The sequence below is a fragment of the Triturus cristatus genome, chromosome 7, assembly GCF_964204655.1.
Source record: "Triturus cristatus chromosome 7, aTriCri1.1, whole genome shotgun sequence".
Classification (NCBI taxonomy): Eukaryota; Metazoa; Chordata; class Amphibia; order Caudata; family Salamandridae; genus Triturus; species Triturus cristatus.
In genome coordinates, this window is record NC_140590.1 from 956,368,289 (window position 1) to 956,382,603 (window position 14,315).

The 14,315-nt window shown below is 48.4% G+C and overlaps 1 protein-coding gene across 1 annotated transcript in view; it reads left to right on the plus strand.

Moving 5' to 3' along the window:
• DDX46 (DEAD-box helicase 46) overlaps nt 1-14,315 on the plus strand; it is a 1,041,144-nt gene that overhangs the window by 901,842 nt on the left and 124,987 nt on the right. The window lies entirely within an intron of this gene.

Sequence of the window (14,315 nt, forward strand, 5' to 3'; positions counted from 1 at the left end):
TGTAACCACCCCCTCCCAGGTCCCACCCATAAGGCGTGACCTAGCAGGTATCCCAGCCCCCCAGATTAGTATAAGAGTGGGAGTTGGGCCTCAAGACTTTAGATTATCCTGAACCTGCAAAACTGAACAGAAACTCTGGACCTTCGACATTCGACGAAAGAAGAAGACTGAAGAATCTCTCTTGTAGCCAAGGAGTGGCTACCCTGTGCAAACAGGCACCATCAAGAGACTACCCTTTGCTTTGCCCACGTTCTACGAGGAACCGACTGCAGAGCCCGACCAGAGCCTTGACTTCCAGACTTCTCCGACCCTGATCCACATCTACAGCAGAGCTGAGATCCGTGGAGGCGACGAGCGACGTGGGACCGGCTACCTGGAAAAAGTGGCTAGTAACTTAAAGCGCAGCTTCTGAGGTACCCTCGAAGTTGTGCACCGGGGATTGAGAAGCCCCAACCCCAAGCACCATCTGCACCGAAGATCAGCCCCCCACACTCCACGAGTCCTGCGTGGGGCCCTTCAGCATTTTCCTGCTTGCCGCGTCTGTCCGGTTGCTTGCCCGCTGGCTAGTGGCCTTTGTGACGACGCACCCTGAAATCTTCTGCGCTGGTTTGGCTCCTCCAGACTGGCTCCCGCTTCTCTGCAAAGAAGAAGCACCCCAGACCTTCCTGGTCTGCACCAGAAGCAAGTCCTCCGTTCTTCGTGGGTTCCGCTTGCCAAGGCTTGGTGAGTCCTAGTCCAACTTCGACGCCGCCGACAGCAAGAGCCTTCGTGGGACAGCTCGCCTCCTGGTCCTGGTCGTCCTCGACGCTTCCTGGTCCTCCTGGCTGCAACGACAAGCTTCACCTTCACCTGCAATCTTCACGACATCGCCTGGTTCCTTCCTGGTTCCACGTGGTCACTGGCTAGTGACCTTGACTCTGTCCCTTCTGCTTGCTGGTTTCTTCTCTTCTTGATCCCAGCCTTGGGATCCACCGGACACTCTTCACTGACTGCCTGTCAGCATCTTTCTTCAGGCATCCATAGGAGTCGACGACGAAAACGACGCATCTTCACCCCTATGCACCCGCAGCCTGTGGGCTAGGTAACTTGGGAACTCCGGTGCTCATCAGGATAGTGACTATCCTAGTGTCTAGTTTTCAAGTCTCAACTTCCTAGCTACTCCGGAAGTGTCCTAAATCTACCGTTTTCTAAACTGTACTATTGCTATTGACTTTTACGCATTACGCGTGAGTGTTTCCACTCTGCACACGAATCCCGTGGGCCTCCCACTTCCTAACTAACGCTAGTGTAGTGTAGCCCCAGCGATTCCCTAGGCCTAGGCCTATTCTATTTCCGTGACAGTGGTTCTTATACCACTTACTTAGTATATGGTTTGCGTGGCCCCTAGGGCCTAACTGTATTACTTACCTGTGTGACTTAATGTATGCTTAAATAAGACTGTGTTGTACTTACCTCTAATCTCATAAAGAGTGCTGAGGGTTTGACTAGAATAAATACACTTTATTTTATATATATATCTGTTGTGGTGTCCTTTCATTTGGTATTCAAGGGATTATATATGGTGTCACAGCTGGCTTCACATGCCATTCAGAGTTTAGCCTAAGACTGCTCTTGTCCATGCTACCACTAGGATAGCTGGTCTATAAGGTTGACTTTACAACCAATCACCATAAGGGTATTTGGACTGATATAAGGTGTACACTAGAACTAGTGACATCATACATCAGGCCAACTTCTCACAGCCGGTGTCTGCCTCACTGCAACACGAGCAGCTCGCGCTATTACGTAACCCATATCTATGCAGACAAGCCGGTGTGTAGTATACCCTTTTGAGATACTTGAAGTGCAAGAGTCTGTCTGTTATTCAGCGAGATGGTCTTCACTATCGAGTAGCAATACTGCCATTGCTTATCACTAATAACTATTCCCAGGTCCTGCTGCCACTCGAGTCTGATCCTAGAGACTACCAACCCGCGGGTCGCTTGCACAAACTCATATATCCTAGCCACCAGACAACAGGAGCCACGACAATACAAGCATCTCAGGGGAGAGAGGGTGGGTGATGGGCAGGTTCCGAGGGGAGTTCCAGGACATCATCTCCCAACAATCCCCACAGTGTATGTCGCGCGCTGTTGTAATGTAATCAAGCAAGGATGATGGGTTTTCACCGTGCTCCGGAAGCGCCTCCCAAATGTACATTGCACCATCATTAAAGAAATCGCCCATCGTGCGCACACCCAGCCCCCTCAGTGCAATCACAACCCCGTTCCTGTTCCATTGGGAACCATAGGGACCAGTCTAAGGGTACATATGGCGAGTCAGCAATGACCCAATCTGCCGCTCCAAGATTGAGCGCCAAGAGTGTACCATCGGGTTCAATAAATCAAGGATCCCGTGACACCACACAGGGTTCTGAAACAGCGTCTGGATCAACGTCCATGGGCTAACAGCATCCCACTCCAACCACAGATGCGGCAAGTCACGTGGGCCATGGATCCAATAATGCGCAAACAAGCACTATGCCGCCATGTAGTAGGTTTTCAGATATGGGGCATTTAGCGCCGCCTTCCCCCACCCCACATAACATACGTTGGGGTCTCCCAGCATATCCATGGCTGCTTCCCGGCTTACGCTAGACCGACCATGAGGGCCTGAAGATTATTGAACACTGCTCGCGGCAAAAGCCTCGGGATGTTGTGGAGCAGCAAGAGGAATTATGCCAAAACTACCAATTTAATGATGGCAATGCGCACGGCCAGTGATAGCTGCAGTCTGATCCATTGATCCACCACCTCTGAGAGCTTTTGATTTGCTCCGACGGAATTATCGAGCAACACAACTGCTGGGTCTGTGTTTACCTGTACCCCCAGATATCGCACTGAATCTGTCGACCACTGCAAGGAGTAATCTAATTGCATCTGTGTTGTGGCAGAGGTGAGCTGAAATACTATATGGACTTTTCCCAGTTAAATTGGAGCCCAGAATGCACCCCGAATCCCGCAACATTATGTTCCAGGTTTCAATTGTAGAGTTCTGTGTCATCTGCATATGCAGAAATGATAAGATTGTAACCCAGGAATTACAGGCCACAATGTGCATAGTACTCACTAAGCGCACACGCTAGCGGCTCAGCCACCAGAGCTTACAATAGTAGAGACAGAGCAACCTTGCCTGGTGCCCTTTGAGACCATAATGGGAGCGGTGACAACGCCATTAGCCTGTACATGGAGGGTTGTTGCATATAGACCACCCTTGTTAGCCGCAGGAATATATCACCAACCCCTATGCGCCTTAGAACCGAAAGCATGAAGGTCCATTCAACCGAGTCAAACGCTTTCTCTACATCAATAAACACTGCTGCCACGCGTACCTCTGGGTCTAAACGCTGAAACACACCAAACTGTGTACAAAGGTGAACGTTAAGCTGCGCCCTGGGACAAAGTCAGCCTGTTCTGGGCCTACAGCCTCCGCGCGCAACAGGGCCAGTCGGTTGGCCAGTATCTTCACTTAGATTTTAGTATTGACGTTTAGTAGCGACAGTCGCCTGTACCTGGAGCAGCCGTCCGTCGGCTTTCCCGGCTTCAGTAACGTAGCTCACACATTGTAGGAGGCATACTGCCTGCCTCTGCCATTTCCTCATACAGAGTGAGCAAGTGGGGGATGAGCAAGTACTAATGGGCCTTAAAGAAGGCCACTGTTAACCCATTGGTACAAGGTGCCTTCCGGATGGCATATCCTTAAGTGCAGCACAAATACCCTCTGGGCGCAGAAGGCCATGAAGCGTTCCCAATGTTCCACAGTGAGCCATTTCATGGCAATGTGTACAAGGTAGTCTGTGGCTGTGTGTAAGAAACTGGCTCTGTATATACTGCTCCAAAGTGAGGTTCAGTGTGTATAGAGTCCAAGAGTCTCCAGAGGTTTGGCAGAGTTTAAAGTTAGATAGAACCTTACTCTCTGAAGTGGTAGCTTGGTCGAGCAGTAAGGCAGTATCGGAGGACAATGTAAAGCATTTGATGTACACACTCAGTCAGCAAATGGTCTCACACACAGAACTGAACTCTAGGCTAATTGTTTTGTATAAACAAATCTACTGTTTTATTTCTAGAACCAAGCAAGCCTGGTACCGGTAAGCATATAAATACTTTGCAGTAGTGATTGTCTTGTTTGAACATAGTTCAGAATTGCAGTATAACTGGTACTGGTTTTGATTACAGGTTTAAGAAAGCAGATTGCAACACATTGCAGGTATAGTATTCAATTGAATGGGCTTTTTTTAAGTAAAATGCAGTTAATTACTTTTCAGATTACTTTTCTAACCACAGGGCTAGATCCTAGATCCAGCCCTGGGACATTTCCTGAAAACAGGTGAGTAAATGCGTTTTGGTTAAAGGTATGATTTGTAAAGAATATTATTGCATTTCAAAAGTTTACACAAAAACCTTTTCACATAGAATCACCAATGTTATCCTATGGGAGGAAATTCACTTAGCAGGTAAGATACTTTTGCGTTACTTTTGTAATCCAGTGCTGGACTCCTAGATTCAGCACTGGGACATCTACTTAAAACAGGTAAGTAATTACGTTTTTGTAGTTTGTACGATTTTTAAAGAATATTCTTGTATTTCAAAAGTTGACACTTTGAAACCTTTTCACAAAGAACCCCCAATGTTATCCTATGGAAGGAAATTCAATTCTCAGGTAAGTTACTTTTTTTACTCAGTGCTGGACACCTGGGTTCAGCACTGGGACCTTTCCTGCAAACAGTTGAGAATGTTCGGTTAGGTTATTTGTGCGATTTTTAAGGAATATTCTTAGTTTTCAAAAGTCGACACTTAGAAACTTTTTGGGAGAAAAAGTGTCAATGTTATCCTATGAGGAAAAGTGAGTTATTGGTCTTGAGGTAAGTAATCGGTCTTATGAGTTAAGGTTCGGCGGTTAGACTCCGGGGTCTCCCAGGGTCAGTGATGCACTATTGTTGCACCCCCAGTGGCACTAGGGCGGCCGGGTGCAGAGTGTTGAGGCCCAAAGTTATCCTATGGAGGATGGGGGGCTCCGGTTGGTGACAGCTGGCAAGCAGGCCACAGGGTTGTGGGAGCAAAGCTCCTAGGGTTAAGCTCACGGCAAGTTGGGGACCAAGTTGGCACCAAAGGGGCACCCTCAGTGGCACTAGGGCAGCCGGGTGCAGGGTGCAGTTTTGAGGTTGGGTGCCCTGTTGACTTGAATGGAGATTTTCGGTTTTGGTTTTCAGCTGCAGGCTCGGTCCGGGAAGACTTCCGGGAGGGACCAACAGCTGGGCAGGTAAGTTGGAGGGCTTGGGGACGTAGGTGCACCTTGGGTTCTTTTCTCCAGGGTGTAGGGCGGCTGGATGCAGGGGTGTCTTTTGAGGTCGGATTTCACCTTACCGGGCCACTCGCAGTTGGGGGGGGGAGCCTCTGCGCAGAGGATGCAGGCGACGACGGGGAGTCGTGGAGGGGTCAACCCACGGTGGACTCTGACTCTGGAGCGCTGGGGGATCTCGCTGGGACCAGTGAGCCACTCGAACTCTGGCCGTTGGCGATGGGTGCAGTGGTAGTTCCAGGCGTCGGGTTTCTTTGTTCTCAGCAAGCTCAGAGTCTGTTTTCTGAGTTTCTTTTGAACAGGGCTGCTGTTAACAGGAGATCCGGTCTTTGTTGAAGGCAGTCAGTCCTCCCAGGGGTTCTGGAGGTCGCTAGCTGCAGGACAAGACGATTGTTGGCGCAGGATCTCTGGAGACTGCAGACGGTCCGGTAGGGCTGTGGCCAAGTCAGTTGTTCTCTGTAGTCTCCTCTGCTGGGCGTTTTCTTAAGTCCTTTTTAGGTCTCGCGCCTGCGTTGCAGTGCGCAGCGAGAGACCTCTTGTATGGGGTTTGAAAACGGAGCTAGGAAAAACACACGCCCGAGCGTGTGCTTTTCCTTTTGTCCCACGCTATTGGCCTTTGCGGGCATCTTTTTGTCAAAGAAAGCACGCAATTGGCCTAAGGCGGGCGCATTGCTCCGCACACGGCTAATTGGCGTCTGTTACGCGCACCACCGGCCATGTGGTTTCCATTATCGTGCCCAGACACGGGAGCGATAATTGAAACCACATGTTTCACTGTGGCGCGCGCGCCACTCGCGGGCGTGTTTGTTTACAATGGAAAGCGATCGCTTTCACTGCCGCTTGTTGTACTGTATAGAAGCAGCCACACTGATGCTGAAATTTACCTGGTACCATAAATTGAATTACAATCCATAAACCCTCGTGGGAAGCACCAGCCACCAAAGACACCTCAGCGCCACAGGTGCACAGACATCACAGTCACCAGCACCAAAGTCCGACCAACACCTCTCCACCACACACAGCTACTCCTTTCTGCCAAGAATGACCTCCGTTGCACTAAAACAGGCCTCTAGACGCCATACACATCTGCTTGTCCTGGCCTGATCTCTGGTGCACATCTACCCCCCGCACCCCGACCTCAAAGACCCCATTCAACAATACGAGTGACCTCAGCAGAACCCAGTCATTGCTGACACCCTTTTACCCAATGATTTTCTGGAATTGGGAGGGACTTCCAGTAGACACCAACCCGCTCCTGCCATCAACAACCCGCGCTCACCATGGCAGCCAAAGACAACCGACTGCACGGGTGACCTTTGATGCCAACATTCTCCTCTGGAAGAACAGCTGGGGCCTGGCATGCCCGGACGGACTTTAGTGGCGGTATTTTTCAAGAGTGCAAACACCTGTCCACGCCGGAAGTGGTCGATGCTGGTTAATAGGAGCTGTTGATTGAAGCGGTGTCCGGAGGTAAACCTTGCGCCGCAGAGGAGACGCAGCCTTGAAGCCTGTGCCCACTCACACATGACCAGTCTCTCTTCCATTCCCCCGTCCTGTGGGCGCCCTTCCCGCGCTATCTCGTCTCTAGGCAGGTGGCCCTCCGTGCCTTCCTCATTGCCTCAAGGCTGGACTCAGGGTTGGCGGTGATGCCTGCTCTGGAGCCAAGCACTCAAGCATGGAAGCTGCAGCCTTAAACCCTGCTTCTACTCTGGAAGGGAGGGGCGTGCGGCCGTACATGTCCTCACCACCTCCTGGGACCGAACAGAAACATTTCTTCTATGCAGCTGGGGTTGCAGCTACTCCCAGGGGCCCCCTACCCAGCTGGCGTGGAATTTAGGTGCAGCCGAGACTCACCATGGCCAATGAACCTGTGATCTTAAACGTGTATGACATAGTAAGTGTGACTTCCGGTTTGTGTGTGGACTATGCCATGTTTTTTGTTGTGCTCCTATCACTGCTGGTTGATTCTTTGTAATGCTGTCAGTTCAACCTTCCTTTTAAGCTTCAGACCTTGGCATTCTGAGATATGCAGTTTTCGCTAGCCTATTCTGGCCAGGGACTTCTACTTCCTGGCATGCAATTGGCTGTCGAATCAAAATGAAGGCCCTGGACTGGAGCACTAACTCTTGATTCCAATTGGAACCTCTTTCTTAGACCACCTATCATTTCCTGTCCGTTTCTTTCTCTCTTGCAAGTTTTCATTCTCTCTCTCTCTCTCTGCTGAGTGACTGCCTATTGTGTCAAGCCTTGAGATAGTTGTGACATAAACTCTTTACGTGCCAGGACTTATCAGCTCATACATATGACACAGAAAGTGAAGCAGGGTCACTAGAGCATGGCACTACCGAGCAGTGCTGAATATTACTAATTAGCTTTTTCTCCACCTCTGAAAATTGAAAGGCTGAGTTGACCTGGCAGTGATTCGAATCCTTAGGTGTGCAGATTATGTCCACATATTCAGCAGTGAGTGACTTGCTCACTGATCTGCATCTGGTGACAAAGTTTATTAATTTATCCATCCCAGGTGTCTGCGCATGACTTCATAGCAAAAGGTTCAACTCAAATGGTCTTCTCAGCCTTTCATCCTTCTGAGGTTGATAAACTAAAACATTTGGGCAAAAATAAAGATCTGTAATTCAGCGCCAGGTGAACAACGTCAGGGTAACAATAAACGTCTGTAATTCAGCGCCAAGGTAACATATGGATAATAATACACATCTGTATTTCAGCATCAAGGTGAACAACATTTGGGTAACAATATACAACTGTAATTCAGCGCCAAGATGAACATCACCAATAGCTCAAACTTTAATAATGCGAGACCTATTGCATTGCAAATGCTTGTTCTTCTTAGGTTGCGGGAATCTGAGGAAGGAAGGTTCAGGGTGCCCCTAAATACTAAATTTAGGGGCGTTACAGGTAGGTAAAGGGCAGGCACCAATGGGTCCCTTCCCTGGGGTGGGTACACCCCCTCTTCTGCCATTCTCCAGTGGGAGGGGGGCAGGAGCCTGTCCCTGGTTGGCTGGGTCCCCCCCATCCTCAAGATGGCGGGGACTCGAGGTTGTGCTTCACCTCACCTCCCCCCACCTTAGGTGTGGAGTTGGCAGAGGTGGGCTCACCTCTCTTCCTCAATTGTTTTTCCCGCCGGTTCTTCCACCCAAAGTGGGGGGTAGAACCAGTGGGGACCAGTTGCTGAAAGCAGCAAATGGTCTGGAGAGGCTCACAAAGGCGGCATGCCTTTTGAAGCTTCTCCTTCATGAACCCTGCCCAACCTGGGGGAGAAGGCTTGGCACTTCGTCCCAGGATGTGCATTGTTTCAGGCCCCAGAGAGCAGCAGGCTCTCGACCCAGGGGTCCAGAAACATGTCTGGTGGTAGCAGCCTAAGCGGCTACTCAGTCAGGTCACTAGTAGGTGGTCGAATTTCATGGGGCATCTCTAAGATGCCCTCTGTGGTGCATTTTACATTAAATCCCACACTGGCATCAGTTTTGCGTTTAATGTGCTGAGAAGTTTGATACCAGACTTCCCAGTCTTCAGTGTAGCCAGTATGGTTCTGTGGAGTTCATAATGACAACCTCCCAGCACCATATACTCTTAATGGCTGCACTGCACTTACAGGGCCCAGGATTGGACTTGGGTACTGTAGGGGTACAGGGCTCATGCACCTGTACCCTCACCACCGGCATAGGGCACCCAGCTAGAGGGGTGACTGATGGAAGCCAGGGCAGTGGTTTGTGGGCATGGCACACATGGGATGTGTGCCATGTCGACTCTTTGTTTGGTTCTGCACCTAGGCAGTGTGTGTTTGTCAGGGTACAGGGCCTCTAAGGGTGGCACAAAAAGTGCTGCAGTCCTTGGGGGCCTTCTCTGGTCACAGTGCCCTGGGTATCCATGGTACCATTTACCAGGGGCTGACATGTGGCCAGAGATGCCAATTGGGTTTTGTTTTGTTTTGGGGAAAGAACACAGGCCCAAGTCAAAGAGCATCAGTAGTCTGGCAACAAAAAACAAGGGGGGGGGGGGGGGGTTACCGCAACAGAAACCCACTTTCTCACACTGTGTTTTCATTGTATGTCACGGCCTATACAGATCTGCATAACAACTGTAGAATCCATCCAAGACCTGCTCTGAAGTGCACCAAAGCTACCACTGCTCGTCCTGCACCTCCAGGATCACGTCGACCTCAGGGTGAGGGTGCAACAGCACCATCAGTGTTGACCCGGGCCCATCATCCTCCCCTTTTGAACGAGCAGCCGCGTAATTCCCTGAGTGATGCACCTCACTCTGAACTGTTTTGTTTAATTTGTCAATCTTAGCCCTGATGTCACTTAAGAGGTGCCACTCAACCGTCTCCCGATACCTGCCGCTCCAATTCAGCAGTCTGCTTCTCCAGTTGGGTTGCAGTGACCGGAGGATCCCATTGTACTTGGAGCACATAAAGCCTCGAATGTAGACCTTGAAGGTCTCCCGTACTGTTGCGAACCTGGCCACCAAGCCTAATTTAGTGCGGAAAAACTTGTCAGTCTTTGTGCTAGTCGTGGAGTGTGCGGTTCCAATTCCAAACAAACCGGGGATTGGTCGGAATATGTATGTGTCAATGGCTCACAGTGCTGTACCCGAGAGGCCAACCTCTGTGATAATAGTCAATCACTATGTGGGTATGAATATCATGTATGCTTGAATTCTGGGGGTACCCCAACCCTGTTGGGGGTCTGTGGCACCAGATATCCAGCAATTCCTCTTGGCTGGCTTTCTCTGCGAGGACACAAGCCGCCACCAAGGTTAAGGGAGGACCCCTAGATCGATCAAGACCCGGCCATAACATACAATTGAAATCCCCGCCTCGGATACATGGGAGGTCACCACACTGCACAAGCCGAGCATTAAGAGAATGATAGAAGTGCGAATCATCATAGTTGGGCCCATATAGCCCAACCATGTGGACCGCTAGGTTTTCCTTGTAACATCGTGCCACCACATATCTACCTCCCGGGTCTATACATACCTCCTGCAATCGGAGTGTAAATTACTTTCTTTTAGCGGCTTCGAACATGAATCCGGAGCTCTCACTCTTTTGATTGACAAATTCTTCCAAATTGTTTTTCCAATGTGCAAGTGAATGTTGTCAGCACTGGAAACTACAGAGTTCAAACCATTCTGTTTCTGTTAAACAGATGTCAGTGATGGCCCTACATGAGATGTGCCTTTGGTGCTTGGGCTCGGAGCGCGACTCCAAGTTGTGCAAAAAAGTGCCCTCATGCATCTGAAGGGGATCCTTGACCTGAAGTGAAGCTGTATGTCGCTGAACACCAAAAGAAGTCATGAACCTTGTGTAAATCCTGCTCTTTGTCTTTTTCGCAGTCAGTATTCCAGTAAATCTAAGTCGAAGAAGAAGCATAAGAAGTAGAAGAGGAACTAAACCCCATCCTGCCACTCTTTGCCAAAATAGAAGTCAGTCAGGTGTGAATGTGCTAATAGATCTTGCTCTTGATCTTCGATCTAGGAGCCGATTCCACAACTTTTGCCATTGTACCTCAAATTTGCTGGCCCTTTGGTTACTCTGCAGCAGGTTGCAGCCTTTAAGGAGGCCATGCTGTGTATTTTTGGCACTGTTCCGGCTTCCTCTGGCATGGGACCAAAGGATTCACAGGGGTCTCATCGGATTACCGTTGGCAGATCCATTCTCCACGCAATCTTCATCAGCCAGGCTAGCTTGAACCCAGTGACAAAGTGAGCAGGGGACCCACGCCTGGGCATTCCCTGCCAAATTATGGCGAACAAAGCAAACAAAAGGAGATGGTGGACGGAGCGCTGAAACTTTTCAGACCCTCACCCCCAATCACTATTAGATCTGGGTTGAATCCATCATAATTATTTAGCTCACTTCACCACCCCAGTTCAGACCCAGCCATATGCAAATCAGTCTTGACCCTGTTCTCTATGGGAACAGTCCAGCCTGAACTGCCAAGCCAGGTCTTCCCTGGACCAGAAACAAGCATCCCTGGACCGGTTTTGGGGTAACACCCCACATCAGCGGCTAGCTTGAATCCAGTGGCAAGGTGGGCGAGGGACCCATCTCTGGCGATACCCTGCCAACTGAATTGCATATGGCTGGATCTGAACTGGGGTGGCGAAGTGAGCTAAAAAACGATGATGGATTAAATCCAGATGAATTGCATATGGCTGGATCTGAACTGGGGTGGCGAAGTGAGCTAAAAAACGATGATGGATTAAATCCAGATCTGTGACTGGGGGGTAGTGTCTGAAAGTTTCAGAGATCCGTCCATCATCACCTTGTGTTTGCTTGTTCGCCCTAAGATGGCAGGGTATCACCAGACGAGGGTCCCTGTGATGTGGGGAGAAAGAGCATGAGGCCTAGTTTATAAATAAAGCTCCCCATTTTCCTTTTTACAGATTTTTACTAATGAATACAGACCGCAAACAATGTGTTTCCTGTCTGTATTTGTTTTTAAATGCAGAACAATACTGAAAATGTTGCTTCTTGTGATGGGCTCTTCACGCTGTCCTTTATGAATTCCAGGCCAAATGGCTGAGCACAAGGACCGCATGGGGAGGTGAAAAATGGGATGAGATGTCCTTAAATACAGGCAAAGCTCAATATAAATTTTTATATAATATTTACCTGTGCGTGTAGTGTTATTTTTGGTTTCCTAATTTGCCAGAATGTGATAGGCATCAAACTGAGTGCTAATTTATAAGTTAAATGTGTAAATGTACCATTTTATGACTCAATTTACTCTCAAAACGCAAAATAAATATGGATAAATACCAATAAGATGGGTAAAAAATAAATATGGATAAATAGACGGAAATGGTAAAAAAAAAAAAATACCATAAAACCGGGAGCCCTATTTAAAATCAGAAAGGAAAGTATGAATTTACGGCCTCCTGCAATATGTCTGAAAATTAGAGTGAAATAAAATAATTTTCAAACTTGTCTGAGAAATATTAAATCTGCAAACTTTGTGCTTAGATGAAAACTAAGAATTCTCCATTTAACCCCTCTGTAAACAGTTCAGTCATTACGTATATAAAGAAAGACACATTGCAAACTTTAAAGAGCACTTAGCTGAACATAGGAGTTACAAACCTGCCACATAAAGCTTAATTGAAATGTTGCCCTGAGAATCCAACAGAAATTTCTCTTTTGTTATTGAAGTCTGTTAACACTTTAAACTAGGAGAAATTAAAATATTTGCTTGAATTTAAATGGCCTGCAGCACCGATGCCTAACTCGAACGCATGGACGCAACCTTGTATTATAATTAATCTTTCTCATACGATCTTTTTTATAACATTAACAAGGCTTTTTTTAGGTCTCGCCTGGCGTTAGCAGCGCTGCTCTCGCCATGTGAGGGCCTCTTGGAATCAATATGGATTTGTGTCTCTGCTCCGCCTGTACTTTTGATTGGCTAGCGTAGTTTCTCGTCAATGTTTGTTAAACCCAGTTTGTTGATTGCACTAAAGTGTCTTTGGCCCCTCCTGGTTGCCATCCTGTCCACTTTAGGCCACGCCCACCTGGACTGGATGTTTTACTTGCGGCGGGATACTCTCCCCTTAATTAGTGGGTGAGAACTTTTTTTTGGGTCATTCCGGCTATGAAGCGCGATGTTTTAAGTTGTATGTTGACACCGCGCTTCATTTATTTATTTAATTTTTTGCTTTCATTCTGAGCGCGGCGTTTAAATTAATGGGTAAGCACTTTTTTGGTTATTATTCACCTACTCCTCATGAGGTGCGTTTTATTTTCATTTAGAAATCGCGACGCAGTGATTTACACTGCGCTTTCACTGCTGTAAACGTTTGCAAACATTCATTCTTACTTTTCAGCAGCTCACACCGCTCTTTCACTGCCATGACGTTTGCGCTGTTGAAAAGTAAGAGCTAATGTTTGCAAACATCACGGCAGTGAAAGTGCGGTGTGCGCGCTGTTGAAAAGCAAGAAGTAATGTTTGCACACACCGTGCTTTCACTTTATTAAAGGGCTGCAGGAGAGGGATGCAAGGGGCAAGGCAGACTGGTTCTCTTTCATTTTCAGAGGTTAGAACACCTCTTAGAATTAGTGCGTGTATAACTCACAATAAATATAATGTCCAATCCGTGTTATTTCTGAAAAACAAATTAAACTTTATTCAGGTTAAGTAAAAGTAGCTTCTGGCGGTTTTATGGAATTAATAAATGTCCTCCCTCTGGGCTGCCTAAAATCTGTCTTCCATATGTACTCTCACATTTCCTGTTTACGTTCGTGACAGACAGTGGTTCAAAATGCAAGTGTAACTCTAGTCAGATTGCCCCCACAACCTGAAGTTGTACAGAATCTAATAGTTTCGTATATGTCTAGCTTGCACATGATTGGACAGTGCATTGCACATGGAAAACGCACGGTGCTTGCACCATTGGTTGGTGCTATACCGTGGTGTCTGTCTCTTCTCGATGGCTGTGGAGACCGTGGATGTGGTCTGCAGTGCCCTCAGCTCCTGACGGCTTTATTCTCTCCCTTAGGAAAGGCAGCACTGGGTTCAGACTGAGTCGCCATGCACGCACCCTACCTGCTCGTTTGGTTGTAGTCGAGATGCCATCAAAGAGATCTCCTGCAGAGTGGAGATGTTGAATCGGCAGCAGCACAGAGGCTCACGGGCCCTTGTGCAGGGTGGACTATCATTCTTGGGAAAGAATTGTGCATCATGGCGAGGCTCGCGCACCCTGAAGGTCAGATCAGCATCACTCCCATGGGACCGTGATGAGGCAGCAGTGGGGTTTCAGCTCTACTTGCAGCTGCAGACCTTTGTCAAGCTGAGGAGCGGTCACACTAAACTCCTCATGACTGCAGTCTCAAAAGCAGTGCACACACCACGCTTTCCCTTCCGTAACGTTTGCGCTGTTGAAAAGTAAGAATTAATGTTTGCAAACGTCGCGGCAGTGAAAGCGCGTTGTGTGCGTTGTTGAAAAATAAGCCG